Source organism: Heterocephalus glaber, unplaced genomic scaffold (genome assembly GCF_053883595.1).
Source record: "Heterocephalus glaber isolate CG9 unplaced genomic scaffold, H.glaber_assembly_v1.0 deba00001538, whole genome shotgun sequence".
In the NCBI taxonomy this organism is placed as follows: Eukaryota; Metazoa; Chordata; class Mammalia; order Rodentia; family Bathyergidae; genus Heterocephalus; species Heterocephalus glaber.
In genome coordinates, this window is record NW_028258333.1 from 20,752,737 (window position 1) to 20,771,591 (window position 18,855).

The 18,855-nt window shown below is 37.5% G+C and overlaps 1 protein-coding gene across 5 annotated transcripts in view; it reads right to left on the reverse strand.

The window, feature by feature from the left end:
- The window catches only part of Slc45a2 (solute carrier family 45 member 2), a 65,650-nt gene that overhangs the window by 35,049 nt on the left and 11,746 nt on the right, over positions 1-18,855 (reverse strand). The gene's annotated exons all lie outside the window — the stretch shown is intronic.

The following is an 18,855-nucleotide window of genomic DNA, read 5'->3' on the forward strand; positions in this document are numbered from 1 at the left end:
ATATCAATGGAATAAAATTGAGGACACAGAAACAGACCCACACAACTACACACAACTGAATTTTGACAAAGGGTCCAAAAACATAGGTTGAAGAAAAGACAGCCTTTTTAACAAATGGTGCTGGGAAAAATGGACATCCACAGGTAGCATGTCAAAACTAGATCATTAATCTCTCACCCCTCACAAAAGTCAACTCAAAATAGATCAAACACCTAGGTATAAGTTTGATATCTGAAAGTTTGATACTGCTAGAAGAAAATATAGGGGAAATACTTGATGGCATAGAACAGAAAAGACATCTTGAGTAGGACTCCAAATGCACAGAAGATAATAGCAATAATCAACAAACAGGACTACATTAAATTTAAAATCTGCACTGCAAAGGAAAAAAATCAAGAGAGACAACTGACAGAATGGGAGAAAATTTTTGCTATCTACACTTCTTCTTTTTCTACACTTCTATAGGAGATTAGTATCTATAATATATTTTTAAAAACTCTATACCAAAAAAAGCCCTCTAAAAACTTAACAACAAAAATAAGGAGCAATAAGAAGCCCAATGAATAAATGGGGAAATGAATTGGACACTTCTGAAAAGAAGTACAAATGGCCAATAAACATCTGATAAGTGTTCAATATCTTTACCCTTTAGAGAAATGCATATCAAAACTATATTGAAATGTCATCTTACTTCAGTCAGAATTGCAATCATCAAAGAATACAAAAACAATAAATGCTGGCAAGGATGCAGGGGAAAAGGAACCTTTCTACACTGTTGATAAGAATGTAAATTAGTACACCCAATATGGAATTAGCATGAAGGGTCTGCAAAAAAGCTAAAAATAGGACTATGATATAATCCAGCTATGCCACACCTTGGTATATACCTGAAGGGATTAAAGTCAACATATTATAGGAATACCTACATACCTCTGTTTATTGTGGCACAATTTACAACAGCCAAAATGTGTAACCAGCCTAGATGTCTATTAACAGATGAATGGATAAAAAACATGCAGTATATACACAATATGCCAGAAGACCTAAATTATGCTATTTTTAAAAAAATGGAAGTGAATTAAGCCAGACTCAGAAAGATGAGCACATTCCCTCATAGGGGAATATAGAAAATATGACATGAAAATAGAAGGCTGACGATTGTTAGACAAGAGAAAGGGAGTAGAAGGGAGGTGCGGAAATTGAAAGCAGAGGAATTGGGGACTAGGTATGAGAAAATATTTTATATGTATGTATAAAAATGTCACAATGAAACCCAATATGTATATTAAAAAATAGTATGCACTAGTAGAAATGATGAAAAAAAAGAGTAAGACTAGGAGTCAAAACATTAAAGTTCAAATTCTTTTATACCTCTTCCCACCTGTATTTCTTGGGGGACAGGATGGGGAGGATCACTAAATCTGAAGTTTCTCAAACTGTGTGCTAAGGCATCCAGGGATTACAGTAAATTCATGGGTGTATCTCAACATACTAAAAGTAGACACAGTGAAACTCAACATCTGCCAGACAGTCCATGAGGTACTAGTGATATGGTTCATGCTTTCAAAAAATGGTAGTATAATCTTTTCAATGATTGCATGTTTTGTGAAGTTTAATTTTCCACAATTATTGTGATTAAAAGGAAGCACTGTAAGAAAATGAATATGGAAAAGAAAAGGAAGTAGTATCTAATCTGATTCCAAGGTAGGAGAAGACATGTAGTGTCCAACTGGTACCTACATCCTATCATAAGTAAATGAGATTAACAATGAAGAAAAAGTAATTTTATCTGCAATTTATGGGCATTATGTTTTTCAAACACCTAATATGTTATTAGAATATAAATATTTAAGCTGCTTGGATCTAATTATTTTTTAAATTGAATAGTTGGATATTTCTTTTTGCCTAGCAGCATCACAAAAAATAACTTGAGACACTAAGAAAGACATGAACTAAAGTTTAGGACCTTTTGAGTCATTTTCTTATCTGTAAAATGAGGAAACACATAGTACTGTCCCCCTTGTGAGAGTGGAAGAGTAATTGAGATACTGCGTGTAATGGCCCTTGTGGCCTGCCTTACCAACATCCAATCTCCACTTGCTCCAACAGAATGGTACTTGGATTAGATTCTGGAACTCCCCCTACTCAAACCCACGTGCTTTGGGAAGCCATGTCCAGGGCAGCACTAGAAGCTGGCTGGCTTTAGCTAAATCTCTGCCAAATACTGTTGTAAGAAGTATTTGTGACTTCAATGGACATGCAAGACAAGGTTTGCTAAGGGCTCTTGAGAACTTTTCTTCTGAACGTCACTACGTGTGTGTGGATGTAAGATCCAGAACTTGATAACAGCATAAAGATAAAAATCTACACATGTAAGAAGGAAAATTGGTAACCAAGAAAACCGCACAAAAATGGATCTTGAGTGATTGGATTAAGATAACTAAAATGTGTCATCTCTGTGAACTTGGATTATGAGTTAAAACATTTCCTTCTTGTTTTTGATATTGTTGCTTGCAGTTGAAGCTATCCCAATTTGATATAGGTAAAAGAATTTTGCAAGTTACAAAATGCAACATAATTATTAATGAACCCTAGAGTGTTCTTAGAGAAAGGATATGAACACAGAGATAATGACCTGATGCAGTCCTCTGTGATGATTACTCTTGAGTATAAACTTGATTGCATTAGAAGCACCTAGGGAAGTACAAAACACACTTCTGGGTGAGTTTGTGAGGGCATTTCTAGAGACAGAATGTGGGGCAGCAAGCTGAGGAGAGAAGACCTGCGCTGAACATGGTTGAAACCATCCAACAAATTGGAGACTCAGATGGAATAAAAGTGAAAGAAGAAAATCTTCCTGTACATACTTTCTTCCTCCTGCCCATGATGAGATGAGCCACTTCACTCTACCAAAATCTCCCTGACATGATGCTCTGCCTTCCCATGCACCCAGAAACAACAGAGCCAAGTGACCAAACACTGAAGCCTCTGAAACCATGAGCCAAAAAAATATTTCCTTCTTTACGTTGTTTTTCTCATAATGATGAAAAGCTAACATATCCTGCTTCATGTGAATTGTTTCCTTTATTATCTTACAATACATTGCACTTCATCACTTTGTACATGATAGGACCAAAACATATAAATAAATGAGTATTGTACAACATATTCAGGAATAAAATTCTTCTCTCACTAGAATTTGTCAATTCCAATTCTTGCTTCTCTTTTATGACCTTAAAGTTCCCTGTATTCTCTTTTCTTATCTCATTACTTCTAAATCTACAGTCTATCAAAGATGACAAAAAGAGACAATTTTTGCACAGGGTTCTAGAGCTTTTTTCAGCTGGTCACTAACAAAAATTACTACCTTGTTCACATACATCAATTCTTCAAGTTCACAACATACACAGAACAAATTTTCAATCAAACATTTTATTTTGTATAGTCAACTAATCAAATAAATCAATATTTTATTAGTCCATCTGTTTATTCACCAGTTTTGCCAATTTGTTTTATTCTTTCCCTCACCAATTCACTCAACTGATATTTTTTCTGAGTACCTTTCATACAGTAAATGTAAGTAATTTTACTTCTTTTTTTTTTTTTGGTACCGGGGATCAAACTCAGGTCCTTGTGCTTGCACAGCAGGCACCGAAACCACTGAGCTAAATCCCAGGCCCCAGTAAATGTAAGTAAAAACAATTTAGGACAATTCTTCTTAAGGTGCAGTCTTTGAATCAAAAACATTATAGTCACCTAGAAACCTGGAAGAAATCCAAGTTCATGGAACTCACCTAAACCCATTGCATTCAAATCCTCGTGGGTAGGCCCAGGAGTCATTGTTTGAACAGAAGCTCCAAGTGATAATTTTGCATGCTACAATTGCCACTCTAGGATCCTATGCCCTACTGAAGAGTTCTGTGAACTGTAGTAAAAGCAGTTACTCTCCATGGAGATTGTGAACAAAGTTCAATGGGAGCATTTCAAAAGGACTCTTAAAATAGGGGTTAACAAAACACTTCACAGGCATTGCCTTAAACATCATAATGATAGAGTGAGTTTTGAACCCAAGGCCTTCCTTGCTCCACAGTTCATAATCATTGTACAATAGTACCCTAGGTTTGAGAGGTATAGTAAGTTTCACAAAGGAATGTGTTTGAGTCATGTTTGCATTTGCTAGATGAATCAATTGATCCAAAAGGAGATTGTTAGTCCTAGAATATGATGCAGTATTTGGGAAGGAATCAAAGCAAGACAGGTCACAGCACATTTATAAATTTCAGGTAGTCCAAAACAAAGTGCTGGGAAATGAGGAGGGGATATGGGATAGTATTGCAAGATAGAAGTATTAACTTAAATGATTGATATGCTTTATATATTTTATTCTGTATGGAAAACAGCATGACTAAATTCCTTGCAGGACTAGAAAGACCACTTTAGTGTAAGATACAAGAAGAGAACATGGTTTAAAAATGAAAGCAGTGGTACTGAAATTCAAAAGTCTTAAAGGCAAACTGAGAAGTAGTGAGCAGAGGAATAGATTTCAAGAGTTGTTAAGGTGGACTGATAGTACTTCACTACTGAGAATTATTTGCTTAGTAACATTTACTAGATTTCCACTATAGGCCTGGACACTCTGCTATGATCTGGAGATTTAGCAATGAATATGTTCAAAATCCCTCAAAAGCTCTTGTTCTGTGTGTATGAGGTGGGGGGTAGATAGAATCTCAGCAGTGACATGTAGTGTGAAGAAAAATAAAACAGGATGAGGGGAGAGCAAATGACAGGGTGATTGAATCTTAGACAAAGGTCAGGAAGGAACCCAGTAGGGTGACATTAGTACAAGGACCTAAATAAAGTGAGAGGTATCTATCAATTCAAGGTCAGAAACTAAAAATAGGATTTTATTTGGATTTTGAAAATTCCATCTTGGGGAAAGACAGATTCAGACAGATCTGCATGACTGCTCTGAAAAAGCTCAGATAGTGCAGGATTTTTAACAGGAAGGAGATGCTGAGTATAAAGGAAATTCCACGAGTTGTATGCAAAGGCAGATGGTTGGTGCACAGAAGTTATTCCAACACTAAGCCATATGTCACTAGACTACACATGACTGATTCCTAGATCTATCTCTAGGTGCAAAGCACTTTTTTTCATTGCTGGCAGTTGCAGTCTCAAAAATATGTTATTGGGCATTTGCACTTCTTTTAAGAAGTGTCTGTCCAATTCATTTGCCTATTTACTAATTAGGTTATTGATTTTGGCACTGAGATTTTTTAGTCCCTTATGTATTCTGGATATTAATCATTCATCACAAGAGTGGCTAGCTTAGATCTTCTCCCACTTAGTAGGCTGTCACTTCACTGTTTAAATTGTCTTCTTTGCTATGTAGAAACTTAATTTCATGTAATCCATTTGCTTATTCTTGCTATTATTTCTATGCTTTTGAAGTTGTATTTAAGAAGCCTTTCCTTGTGCTTATAAATTATTTCCCTTAAGTTTTCTTCTGACAATTTCAAAGCTTCAGGTTTTCTACCTAGATCCTTGATCTATATTGAATTGAATTTTGTAGAGGGTGAGAGATACAGATCTAATTTCAAATTTCTACATGTGGATATCCAATTTTCCAAAAAACATTTATTAAAGAAGCTGTCTTTTCTCCAGTGTATGTTTTTGGTCCTTCATTAGGAATGTCTGTACTTGTATGAGTTTGTTTCTGTGTGATATATTATATTCTGGTTGTGCCAGTATCATGCTGTTTCTGTTACTATGGTTGTATAGTATACTTTGAAATCATATATGATAACTGTAGCACTGCTTTTTCATGTTAGTTTTTCCCATTAAGTTTATTGGTACATTTTAGGTATACAATACAGTTACATTCATCATTGGGATCTTGTAACTTTACATGATGGATCTTGGTTCTTATTTTTTCCCCATTCCCCTGCCCTCCCTTCACCCCCTCCACCTTTCCCTATTTACAAAGACTTTGCTTCTATTTTTTACCTTTTCTCATATTTTTTTCTTTTCCCTTCTTGCCTTTCCCTACCCCTCCCACTTCCCCTACTCCTTTAGACCTTTTCTTTCTATTACACAATATCAATTATACATTTTGATCCTTATTTACACTTTCAGTTGCTCACATGAGAGAAACTATTCAGTATTTACACATATGTGTCCTATTTATTTCACTTAAGAGTATGGCCACAATGTGCATGCATTTAGCTATAAATGTTTCTAATTTCTCATTCTTTATTCTTTCTTATGTTGGGCGATCATAGTTTCCATTTCTTATGCTGAGTATTCATGGCTTCCAGCATGTTTCTGAGCTCATCTATTTTTTTTTATCTGCTTCTGTTCTAGATCCTCTAATCACGTCTTTCACTCTGCTCACCATCTCTGTAGATACCTGGGAGATTATTTCTGCTTTGAATTTTTGTAGAGCCTCATTCATCTGTTTTGTTACTTCCTGTGCTATCAGTTCAGGGTATCCAGGTGGTTGGTTATGGGACTTTTCCATCTCATTTCCCCCAGGATTTACCCTTGGTGGGGTGGAAGTCTGAGTTTGTGCCTTGCTTAAGTGTCTTCTCATTTTTGTTTTTGGTACTGTCCTTGGTTTAACTCCTGGGTTGATAATTTGAAATTGCTTATTGTAGGTATCTTTGTTGCTTGTAATTAGAACCCTTATGGAATGATTGCTTCTCAGAGGTGTCTTCCAGATATAGCTGATCTTTAAGTTTTGAGTCTCTAATGACTCTAAGGCTATCTCATTTTCTTATACTAGGAAGGTTCATTGACTAGATCCATAACCACAACTTAGCCCAAGTGATACAATCAGCAACACCATTGCATCAAGTAGATCTTTGAAAATGACATTTTGTGGTAGTTATTAATCTATCACCTTTAGCTGTGTGAATTAAATCAAGATCAAGGACCAACCCAACATATAGTGAATAAACTCTTCAATATAACACCCTTACCCTTTGGGATGGGGAGTTAGAAGGGGTTGGGGAGGGAGGGATAGATGGGAAGAAGGATAGGGGAAGGTTAGCAGTGTGGTCAGAGGACACAGGTGAGAAGGAAAAAGAGAATAATAGGAAAATAAAGAAGAACTCCGAATGAGGACCAAAACAGGGACGAAAAGGGAAGATGAACAATGTGGGAGATCAAGAGAGTGAGTGTAAGAGAGAGAGAGAAAGGAAAGAGAAAAGAAAGAAGAAAAGAAAAGAAAAAAAAAGGAGAGAAAAACAAATATTTGCAAAGAGTTGGAAAAAAACTAAAGATAAGAGGAGCAAAGGAAAAGAAAAAAAAACTAATAATACTAATTTTGGGAATAAAAAAACAATGAAGATGAAGGGCTTCTTTCAGGGTATGTCTCTGCTGTCACAATAGACAACGTGGGTAGCAGTGTGCAGACAGAAGTCAATGAGTCTGAGCAAGCTAGTCGCAGACCCATGAGATTCAGGCAGATTTCTGGCTGCAGGTCCCAAGTTGAGCTCCCTGTCCTCCTGTAGGGTTGAACTTTGCAGAGTTGTATTGCAGGTTCCAGCTGCCCTTCCCCTGAAGACAGTCCTGGTCCTGATGGTAGGTGAAGATGACTCCAACTTACCCAGTATAGTAGTCTGGTGGTCCAGTGTCCTCTGCGTCTTTGTAGTGTGGAACCAGGTGGCTGTACAGAGAAGAGGCCAGAGTAGCTGGCGGGGGGCCAGGTGTCCAGTGGATTGCTGCTGGGGCGAGGGCTGATTTGGTGTGTTCCACGCGACTCGCGACCTTGGTAGGTCATCTGCAGACCTGCCTGTCTGCAGTGGGCTGATCTCTCTTTCCCTCTTTTTATCATGAATGGACACAAAGAGAATACAGAAATCTGAAACTAGTAGAGGGATCACACTAGAATTATACCACACTGGTGACTCAATCACTTTAGTTACAACCTCACAACTATGACAAATTAATGTGCTGCCCAATCTATGGTACTTTGTGACAGCAGCCTTGACTAACTAAGGCAAGGGGAATGCTATGAAGGGCACCGCCGGATTGGGTCACAAGTACTTCATCATGTAGAGAAACAGAAATAGTGCAAAACACATCACAATCAACCCAACTGAGGACTGGAAAAAAAGAACCTGTGGTATCCAAAACATCAAAAGAAAATAGTAGGAGGCTGTTCCTTGTGGGGACTGGAGGGCCTGGAGGGACCAGCCCTTTCTTGAGTAAAGGATCTTTTTGTGGTCCCAAGAAAAAGCCTTCAGACCAAATTTTGAAATTCTGGCAAATAGAAGTTAACTGAAACAATTGAAATGGAAATGTCTGAACAATGTGAGAGAGGTACCAAATCAATGACTTACACTTGGCACTCATGACTGAGGTAAAAGCCTTAAAGTTACTTTAAAAAATAAAATTTTCAGACTTGAAAATGTTTAATGCAAGTAGATAGAGAAAGTTCTAAAGGACAATGATGCAAACCAAAGGTAAATTCTGGGAAGCTGAAATTCTCCATGACTTCCTCCTGCATATTCATTCATTTATAAAATACAAAGACTAGTTCTAAGAATTGTCTATTTAAAAAGAAAGACAAAAGCAAGAGAGAAAATGTAGTGATGGCTTGAAAACTTTGTTCCATGCTTTATTAATACACCTTTGATATCACCACTTTCACTTGTAAATTTATTTGACATTTCTATGCTTTTGTGAATGTATTCCCTGTGCATGGAAAAACTGTCTCGATGTTGAAATTAATATATCCTCTTTTATATTCTTTCTTACTACATAGTAACATGGTACAACATTGATTCTTAGGGTTGGGTTTTGTTTTGAATAATTTAAAAAGACTATTAAGACCAATAAGTAACACAAAATAAAGTGTATGCTAGGAGGACAATGTCAATATTAGATAAATCACCAGAGGGAACTTTTCTTTCATATAAAAGTAAAATTTTGAAGAAAAATAATTTAGATCATATTTTTGGAAGATGTTAACTTCAATTATTGCTGTGATTGTTCTCTGAATTATTGAATTTGTATTTTGCTTGGGTGGGTGTGTCTGTGAATGTGCATGTGTGTGTGTTTTATATGTATGCTTTCATGAACTTGTTACAATTAGGGGCTCTAAATTCCATTTTTAATGTGGTGGACTGATTGAAAGAAAAGCATGAGGATTCTTGGAAAAGATAAAAGTATATTTTCTCCCTTCTCATATAACTGGAATTATAGTAATGAAAACTATAAATATATTTAGCTCTTTTTGTTAATTTCTGCAGAAATAAGTAAATATATAAAGATGTGACATTACATTAACCTTTTTAATTAATAACTGGTGACTTGTTCCATATTCCATGACACATCTCTTAACGTGGTGGGCTAGCAGTGAAGACCAAGGAACTTTTAGTCCTACTCTCCTTCATTACACAAGAAATTTCACCACAATAAGAACAGTTCTCTAAGTAACAATATGGCTACTGAAATTGTATGTCCTGTTAGAGTGTATGTGTTTTAAGGATTTTAGATACCTTAACCGATAAGACAAATACTGGATTGCTATATGGCTGTAAATTAAGGAAGCATATCTACAAAGAGTTACTTGGTATGTTTTTGAAATTAAACAAAATGTCTTGCTTGAAATAAACAATCAGTCCAACAATACAAACTGAGCACTTTTATGTGCCTAATACTTTGCTCAAGTCTCACAGTAAAGCACCGCTGCTTGAACCTCTGTCCCTGTTTACCAGTAAACTACAGCTCATTTGGTGACAACAAAACCTCAATATATAAAACAATTTGAGCTGACCATGAAGCTGCTTTAATCAGCCTAACACAGTTGCTGGAAGCAACTACTAAATTTGTTTTGTTCAGTCACAAGTTCAAACCCAAACTTAACATCATTGCCCTCGCTGATGTGGCCCTGAGCCAGGGTGGGCAAGAGGCTAACAAAATTTGTCCAATTTCCTCTAAGCAATTTGATTTAACTGGCAGTTGTTACCTTTGTGTCCCATCTCCTGACAGGCAGATTTAGAGCATTACAATATACAGTTGGGCTGGAAGCCAGGATGTCAGGACCCAGCTGTCACTGCGCTGGCTGTCCCTACTGTAATCTCTCTCTACAGCAAACAGATCAGCATTTCACAGTCAAAACATAGGGCTGTGGCTAAGCCTCAAAATACCTTGGTGCGTGTGTGTGTGTTTGTGTGCATGTGCGTGTGTGCATGCACATGTGTGTGCCAAAGAAGCTTTTCACTTGGTTGGACAATAAACTCAAAGACCTTGCTTATGCTCCAAACCCAGTTGTAGGCAACAGATTTTTCACTGAATTCAAGAGGATGAATGTAAGTCATAATTTGGAATGATTTGTACCTTTAAGTGGGTGATATATATGCATAAGCACAAAATTTCAAATCTCAAATTATCGGTTGTGATGGCCGTAGAATGGATTATGTTTATTCAGAAGGCATTTGGCTACTAATTGCAAGCATGATAATGTAGTTGAGAATAGTCAAATAAAACGATGAGTAGATGGTTGATATTTTGCTTAGATGTGTAGGGCTTGTTTTTGTTGGTCTGTGTCTACAAAAAAATGAGTCCGTTTTCAAAGCTTGTATCTTTCTCAAGGGGTATTTCTGTTCCAGGCTTACTTAGCTGATAAAATGATGATAAACCAAGAAGAGGAAATTTTCATCTTTTCCAAAATTAGAGGTGGCTTTCTCAGTCCATGTCACTATCAAAAGAATTCAAGTTGTAAACAACCATGGACCAAGAACATGGTCTCTCAATATGTAACTTTTGAATAAATCACTCAGTAAAGACTTTGTAACCACATTATAAACAAGTTTTCATGTACTACAAGAGCCACTCCTTTTATTCATCCTTCATATCTTTTCTAATTTCCTTTAATAATTTTGTCCAAGTCTAGATTTCATATCATTTAAATTTTTCCAATAAAACCAATTCAATATGTAGAAATATGATTTTCTGTTATAATCATCAAATAATTTTATATTAATACTATATAAAATCATTTCAAAACTAGGGCTTTGCTATGAATCAGAGTCTAAAATTTGTCAAAAATGTCCTTAATATTTAACATGTATATTCAATCAGACTCTTTCAAAGAATCTTCAAAATGAATGACAATGCTTTAGTTTTCTAGGGTTAGTAAACCTTACCATAGATTTGGTGTCTTCAAACAAGATTTATACACACACAGTGCCACAGATCAGAAATATGAAAGCAATGTGTTGGCAGGACCACTGTCCCTGAAAAGTCTCTAGGAAGGAGCCTTTCCTTACCTCTCCCAGCTTCTCTGGCTGCCTGTGTCCCTTCACTCGTGGGGCCTAAGTTTAGTCTCTGCCTCCCTTCATTTTCACGTTGCCTTGTTCCCTGCCACTGGGTCTCAGATATCCTTTTTCTCTCCTGTAAGAACAGCTGTCATTATCAGTGCCCATCCTGAATCCAGGACCTTGACTCAAGTACTTTAACTTCATTACATTCGCCAAGACTCTTCTTAAATAAACAAATTTACTCTTACAGGTTCTTGGTGGACATACCTCTTGGAGAATCACAATAACTGCTATAATAATAAAGATCACAAAGAAATATTTATTTTAGGAGTGAATTCACATGACTCACTGTTTGCTACTAAATAAAAATTCTGGGTGAGTCCTTAATGCTTTTCAAGGTGTACATGTTGCTGAAAACAGTCCTACAAAGTGAAATTGTTATCCCTTTCACACACACAATTACACAAACAGCTGAAGAGGGACTCAGTTGCCAAAGGTTGCACAGAGAGCACATAGAAGAAAAATGGATGAAGAGAGGAAAAGAGAACACAATTAAGAAATGTTGCAGAGTAGAGAAAATAAGAATCTGTTTTCATTCCTCTTCAATTCTCACGAAAGATCAGATATGCTAAGAAAAAACAATGTTTTTCTTGTAGACATCTGTCTGTACATATCCTTCACTGTTTAAAGGAGTCCATCCAAATGAAGTGACACAAGTAACTAACAATTTATAGTATAGCTTCCCATTATCCTTGTAATAAACACATTTGAAAAGTAAAGATACAGTTTTCCTGGCTAGAACTCTATTATGATATAGCTGTAAAATTCCATCAACTAAAAATATGAAAATTCTTTCAGGGATAACTATTTTGAGGCAATATATTTAAACATTTTAAGGTACTTTTATCTATAGATATTTTGTCTTTCAAAACTTATTTAGACTGAGTCACACAGAACACCCCGTATCAGCCCGCTGCAGACAGGCAGGTCTGCCCACGCCCTACCGAGGTCCCCAGTCTCGCGGAATATGCCGAATCAGCCTGCTGCACACAGGAAGGTCTGTGCATGCCCTACCGAGGTCCTGAGTCATGCAGAAGACACCGAATCACCCCACTGCAGACAGGCAGGTCTGCCCATGCCCTACCGAGGTCCTGAGTTGCACAGAACACGCCGAATCATCCCGCTGCACACAGGAAGGTCTGTGCATGCCCTACCGAGGTCCTGAGTCACATGGAAGACACCGAATCACCCCGCTGCAGACAGGCAGCCACCTGGTTCCACACTACAAAGACACAGAGGACACCAGACCACCAGACCAAGGTACTGAGTCCCACTGTTCCCGGCCCAGAGGTAGGGGCTTCTGAGCCATCGTCCCACTGCTCCTGGTCCAGAGGAAGGGACTTCCCAGTCACTATCCCTCCCGCTGCTCCCATCCCAGAGGAAAGGGCTTTTGGGCCACCTTCTGTCCCGCTGCTCCTGGCCCAGAGGAAGGGACTTCCAGGCCACCATCCCTGCCACCGCTCCAGGCCCAGAGGGACGGGCTTCTGAGCCATCATCCCACTGCTCCTGGTCCAGAGGAAGGGGCTTCCCGGCCAACATCCCTCCCACTGCTCCCAGCCCACAGGAAAGGGCTTTTGGGTCACCATCCCTACCGCTGCTCCCGGCCCCTGTCCCTCCTCACCCAGCTCAGAGGAGGTAATCCGTGCAGGTGCTAACAGCCCCCTGCCCCAGTCAAAATGACAAAACATGTAAATAAGTCTCAAAACCAGACATCCAGATCACCCTCCAGCAACCCCAAAGGGAAATGAGATGGACCATTCTGATACTCAACCACCTGGACCTACTAAACTGGCAACAAAAGGGGATCTGGAAAAAATGAAATTAGAAATAATTTCTCAGATAACAGGAGAAATTGTGCTCCTAGTGCAAGACATGATTAATAAATCTAGAGAGGAGCTCAGGAACATGACGGAATCCCAACATAAGAAACAAATGGAATCCATAAAACAGATGCAAATAGATTTCCAGGACATGACAAACTCCATTGAAAGTCTACACAGCAGAATGAGCCAATGTGAGGACAGAATTTCAGATATAGAAGATAAGATTGCAATAAGTGACCAGGAAAAGAAAAATTGCTTCAAAATTATAAGGGAACATGAGAAATCAATCGAGCAGCTGCTAGATGATGCAAAGAAGAATAATATAAGACTGATTGGGCTCAGGGAAGAAACAGGAGAGAGTGCAGATAACATAAAAAATCTCTTCACAGAAATAATGGCAGAAAACTTCCTAAGCGGGGGAAAAGAGCTTGACATACAGATAAGTGAGGCATATAGGACTCCAAATAGCCTTGATCAAAAACATCTACACATAGGCATATAATTGTTAAGATTCCAGAAACACAACAGAAGAACAAAGTTCTCCAAGCAGTCAGAGAAAAGAAACAAATCACATACAAAGGAAAGCCCATCAGAATCACAGCAGACTTCTCAACACAAAACATCAAGGCAAGAAGAGCTTGGAGGGACATATTCCAAGCTCTCAAAGAAAACAGCCTCCAACCCAGATTGATGTACCCTGCAAAACTATCTTTCAAAATGGATGGAGAAATAAGATACTTTCATGACAAAGAGCACCTTAGGAACTTTGTCAATACCAAACCAGCAATCCAAAGAATTTTACACAATATCCTAGGAACAGACATTGAGGATCACAACCCCAGGAAGCAAAGCAGAATGAACCCATCTGGCATGACAAGAAATTAAATGGAAAGGGAGAGAACCCAACAAAAAGAAAAAGTCATGGCAATGACTAGTCAATACATTTCAGTTACAACCATCAATGTTAATGGTCACAATTCACCAATCAAAAGAAATGGACTGGCAGAATGGGTCAAGAAGCAAAATCCAACAATGTGCTGCATACAAGAAACACACTTAATTCAAAAGAAAACTCATAGATTGAAAGTTAAAGGGTGGAAAACAATACTCCATGAGACAGAAACCCGAAAAACAGCAGGAGTAGCTATCCTCTTGGCAGATCAAGTAGATTTCAAACCAACACTGATTAAGAGAGATGAAGAAGGACACTACATCCTTGTAAAGGGAAGAATCCAAGAGGAAGAGATGACAATCATAAATATCTATGCACCAAACATTAGTGCACCCAACTATATAAAACAAATATTAACAGACATGAAAAGTCATATATGCACTAATACAATTGTAGTGGGGGACCTCAACAGCCAATGTCACAAACAGATAGATCAACTAGACTAAAAATAAGTAATGAAATACTAGAACTCAATCAAACTCTTGAACAAATGAACTTAACAGATGTTTACAGAGTCTTCCACCCCACAAAATCAGAATACACATTCTTCTCAGCTGCACATGGGTCATTCTCCAAAATAGACCACATACACATAGAACATGTTTAAGTGCAAAGGAATTGAAGTTATCCCCTGTATATTATCAGACCATAGTGTGATGAAATTGGAGATCCATAGCAAAAGAAACTCAAAAAAATTTCATAAACACATGGAAATTGAACAACACACTTCTGAATAACCAATGGGTCACAGAGGAAATTAAAGAAGAAATTAGACAGTTCCTTCAATTAAATGACAATGACAATACAACATATCACAATCTATGGGACACAATGAAAGCAGTCTTACAAGGGAAATTCATAGCAGTGAATACGCATATTAGGAAAACAGAACGAGCCCAATTAAACAACTTGATGCTGAACCTCAAGCTTCTAGAAAAAGAAGAGCAGGACAACCCCAAAGCTCATAGAAGGGAGGAAATTATAAAGATCAGAGGAGAAATCAATGCAATGGAGACTAAAAGAACACTACAAAAAATCAATGAAGCCAAGAGTTGGTTCTTTGAAAGAATCAACAAAATTGACAAACCTTTAGCCAACCTTGTCAGAAAAAGGAAAGAAAAGGCCCAAATCCATGCAATTAGGAATGAAAAGGGTGAAATTACAACAGACCCAGCAGAAATCCAGAGGATCATCAATACCTACTTCCAGAACCTACACGCCAATAAGATGGACAACACAGAAGAAATGGACAGATTCCTAGATACATACAAATTACCAAAGTAGAATGAAGAAGACCTAAAAATTCTGAACAACCCAATATCAACCAATGAAATTGAAAATGTATTAAAAACTTATCAACTAAGAAAAGCCCGGGCCCTGATGGCTTCACTGCTGAATTCTACAAGACATTTAGAGAGGAACTGCTGCCACTACTCTTTAAACTCTTCAATGAATTTAAAAGGGAAGCAATACTCCCAAATTCATTCCTGGAAGCAAGCATCACCTTGATCCCCAAAGCAGAGAAAGACCCAACTGAAAAAGAGAACTACAGGCCAATCTCACTAATGAACATAGATGCAAAAATCCTTCATAAGATAATGGCAAACAGAATGCAGAAGATCATCAAGAAGATCATACACCCTGATCAAGTAGGATTCATCTCAGGGATGCAGGGATGGTTCAATATACACAAATCAATCAATGTAATACACTATATCAACAGAGCCAAGGACAAAAACCATATGATTATCTCCATAGATGCAGAAAAAGCATTTGACAAAATTCAACATGCATTTATGATAAAAACCCTACAAAAAATTGGAATAGATGGTCTCTACTTCAAACTGATAGAAGCCATCTATGAAAAACCAACAGCCAATATCATACTAAATGGTCAAAAACTGAAACCCTTCACACTGAAATCAGGAACAAGACAAGGATGTCCACTATCACCTCTCTTGTTCAATATAGTTCTGGAAACATTAGCCATGGCAATTAGACAAGAGAAAGAAATAAAAGGAATAAAGATAGGTAATGAAGAAGTCATATTGTCATTATTTGCAAATGACATGATACTCTATATAGAAGACCCCAAGAACTCCACCAAAAGTCTTCTAGACTTAATAACCAAATTCAGTCAAGTAGCTGGTTACAAGGTCAACACACAAAAATCAATAGCTTTCCTCTACACCAATGACAGACTCACTGAGAGAGAAATAGGGCAAATAATTCCTTTCACAATAGCATCCAAAAAACTGAAATACCTAGGAATGATCCTAATGAAAGAAATCAAAGACCTCTTCCCTGAAAACTATGGCACTCTGAAAAGAGAGATTGAAGATGATATCAGAAAATGGACAGATATCCCCTGCTCCTGGGTAGGAAGGATTAATATAGTGAAAATGGCCATACTTCCAAAACTGCTATATAGATTTAATGCAATTCCAATTGAGATCCCAGCAGCATACTTCGTGGACCTTGAGAAAACAATCCAAAAATTCATTTGGAACAAGAAGAGACCCAGAATAGCAAAAGCAATTCTAGGTAATAGAGACATGGCAGGGGGTATCACAATCCCCAACCTGCAACTCTACTACAAAGTTACTGTGATAAAAACAGCATGGTACTGGCAAAGAAACAGACCTGCAGACCAGTGAAACAGATTAGAAGATGCAGAAACAATGCCAGACACACTCAGCCATCTCATCTTCAACAAAGGAGCCAAACACCCTCACTGGAGGAAAGATAGCCTCTTTAATAAATGGTGCTGGAAAACTTGGGCTTCAACTTGCCAAAGATTAAAACCAGACCTATATCTCTCACCAGGCACTCAACTAAAATCAAAATGGATTAAAGGTCTAAATATTAAAATAGAAACTCTGAACCAGTTGGAACAGAGTTTAGGTAGAACCCTTGAAGACATCGGTGTAGGAAAAGATTTTATGAACATAACCTCAGTTGCCCATGAACTAGCACAAACAATCAACAAGTGGGATCTCTTGTTATTAAAAGGCTTCTGCACAGCAAGAGAAACCACGAGCAGTGTGAAGAGACAACACACAATGTGGGAAAAATTCTTCACCTGCTCTTCCTCAGACAAAGGTCTCCTATCTCGAATCTATAAAGAACTTACAAAGATCAGACCTCCCAAATTTAAAGACCCAATCCAAAAATGGGCATCTGAAATGAACAGATATTTCTCAGACAAAGAAGTAGAAATAGCAAATAAATACATGAAAAAATGTTCAACATCACTGGTCATTTGAGAGATGCAAATGAAAACAACGCTGAGATTCCACTTCACTCCAGAAAGAATGGCTCCTATCATGAAATCAACCAATAACAAGTGCTGGTGGGGCTGTGGGGAAAGAGGAACCCTGCTCCACTGCTGATGGGAGTGTAGACTGGTGCAACCACTGTGGAAATTAGTATGGAGATAGCTTAAAGAACTAGGACTGGAAGTCCCATTTGATCCCGCTATTCCACTGCTGGGTATCTTCCCCAAAGAATTAAAAGAATCATACCACAGTGATATATGTGCACCCATGTTCATAGTGGCACAGTTTTTAATAGCTAAAACTTGGAAACAGCCCAAATGCCCATCAACTGGAGACTGGATAAGGAAAATGTGGTTTTTTAATAAAATGGAGTACTATTTGGCCATAAAAAATGAGAAATTAGAGATATTTATAGCTAAGTGGATGCATATTGAGGCAATACTCTTAAGTGAAATAAATAGGACATACATGTGTAAATACTGAATAGTTTCTCTGGTGTGAGAAACTGAAAGTGTTAATAAGGACTAAGTGTATAAGAGGTAATGTGAAATAGGAAGAAAAGGGGCAAAGGGGAAGAAAGTGGGAGGGGTAGGGGAAAGGATAGAAGGGAATGGGATTAATATGAGAAAATGGAAAAATAGGAACAAAATCTTTGTAAATAGGGAGGACTGAAGGGGTTGAAGGGAGGGCTGGGCAAGGGTGAAAAATAAGAACCAAGAGAGACTATGTAAAGGTGCAAATTTCCAATGATGAATGTCCTTATATTGTATACCTAAAATGTACCAATGATTAGAATGAATAATCGATAATGTAAAACAGGAAGAAAAGGTCCAAAGGGGTAGGGGTAGTGGGAGGCACAGGGGAAAGGAAAGAAGGGAAAGGAAAAATGATGAGAAATGGAAAAAATGGAAATAAAGTCTTTGCAAATAGGGCAGCGTGGAGGGCGTGAAGGGAGGGGTAGGAATGGGGAAAAGATAAGAACCAAGATGCATTATGTAAAGGTCCAATTCCCAATGAGAAATGTAATTGTGTTGTTTACCTACAATTTACCAGTAAAAGAATTTAATACAAAAAATATATATATATATTCACTGTGAGGTTATTCTTATATAAAATATTAAAAACACTTTGCTATATACCTCTTGTGCTATGTAACTCAATTTAGTTGCATTTTATACCTACTATCTTCATCAAAAACCTATTTTCATTCCTAACCATAAAGTCAAGGTTCAAATAAGTAGAATTTTATACCAGTTTCACTGAACATTGTCAGTTTATTTTCTCTATATAAAAATATGTCATTTTTACCATAGAACTCTTATGTAGGATATTACACAAAATAATCTATTTACATGAGCCACAGATACCCCAATTCCTTCTGGAAAAAAACAAACACAAAAACAAAACCCTAAATGCAACATGTAGAGAAGTTTTAGAAAATGAATGTTACCTACAGAATTTAAAGTGCAGAG